Here is a 1,763-nt window from a genome sequence, read left to right on the forward strand (position 1 = left end):
CTGGTGTATGACACCATTAAACTTGAACCATGACCTCCCTTCAGGGGGAAGGAACACTGGGGTTCTCTCTTCTGCCTAGACCTTCTTATACTTCATTTGTAAATTCATTAGGAATTTTGTGGGAGGCATTTGTGGCTCTGCTTTCACTAAAAACTACACAGTGGGGAAACCCAACTAGGAGGAGGTGCTGTATCCGGATAGCTCTGCAGGGAGGGACCAGTCCCAGCCCTGTTAAGAGGCAGGACCATGGGGTTTGCCCCATGTGTTTGCAGCAAGGCTCAAACCCAGTCATCCATTCTTGGAGGTAAGTGAATGTCAAGCACGTGGAAGCACCTTGGTGTCAGTTCAGGTTCTGGGGAGCCAGTGCTGGAGGAGATGGGCTGATGGGGTCCATGTGCTTTTGGTGGGGGCAACTGCTGTGTGCCTTGGTGGTGCTTTGGTGGAGTCAGATGGTGGGTTTAAACATGACCATGAAAAATGAGACTGACCTCATGCTGCCAATAATGTTCCTCATCGTGAATGGAGAAATCCAAGGATTTGTTTGCCATTGCAAGGTCCAAAACAGTAGATGGGCCAGTGTCTTGTAGAGTTCCTGTGGGAGCTTGTCAGTGTGTTGGGTAGAAACTGCTTTGATTTGATGGTACTGATGGTGTTTCCAGGAGTGTGGCTGTGGTGAAAAGGGTTGGGGGATAGGGTTGGATGGGGCTTTGAGCATCCTGCTCCAGTGGAAGGTGTCCCTGCCTGTGGCAGGGGTTGGAACTGGATGAGCTTTAAGGTCCCTTCCAACCCAAACCAGTCTGGGATTCTGTGTCTTTTGGAGACTCGCGCTTGTCCTTGCGCAGCATCAGCTCACGTGCAGCCTGTGCTCATTGATGTAACTCCTTTGCCTTTCTGCTTCCTGACCCCTCCTTCCTAACAGAACTGTGTACTCTGTGATGTGTCTTCGAACAAGAATTGTGTTTGCTGAAGGGCTCTGTTTGCTGCAACAAACCTGACCAGTGCCAAGGTCATAGCTCAGCCTGAAACATGCTGGACACTATGGAGATGGGTCTATGGTGTGGTCTTGAGGTGCAGAGCACCTCTTACTTGTTGGGCGCTGTTGAGGAGTCTAGTCAGGAAGGTTACGAATGCCATGGTAGGATGTTGTGGTAGGATAAGTTTTCCCGTATGAAGACAGGCTGAGGAAGTTGGGGCTGTTCAGCCTGGAGAAGAGAAGCTGTGTGGAGACCTCAGAGCAGCTTCCAGTGTCTGAAGGGGGCCTATAGGGATGCTGGGGAGGGACTCTTCATCAGGGACTGTAGTGACAGGACAAGGGGTAACGGGTTAAAACTTAAACAGGGGCAGTTTAGATTGGATCTAAGGAGGAAATTCTTTCCTGTTAGGGTGCTGAGGCACTGGAATGGGTTGCCCAGGGAGGTTGTGAGTGCTCCATCCCTGGCAGTGTTCAAGGCCAGGTTGGACAGAGCCTTGGGTGGGATGGTTTAGTGTGAGGTGTCCCTGCCCGTGGCAGGGGGTTGGAACTGGATGATCTTGAGGTCCTTTCCAACCCTAACTACTCTATGACTCTATTCTACGATTCTATGTGTAAGCTCCCTGCTATCCAGATTAAAGCTGAAGGCGGCACACAAAGCCGAGCCCTGGTCGCACGCCACGGCCGGGATTCGAACTTACGACCCTCCCCCTCGCAGTAGCGTCTGCGTGCCCGCTCTCCTCCCCGCCTGGCGGTGCATGCTGGGAGCTGGAGTCCGCGCGGTGCACGCCGG

This window comes from Lathamus discolor, chromosome 19 (genome assembly GCF_037157495.1).
Source record: "Lathamus discolor isolate bLatDis1 chromosome 19, bLatDis1.hap1, whole genome shotgun sequence".
Classification (NCBI taxonomy): Eukaryota; Metazoa; Chordata; class Aves; order Psittaciformes; family Psittacidae; genus Lathamus; species Lathamus discolor.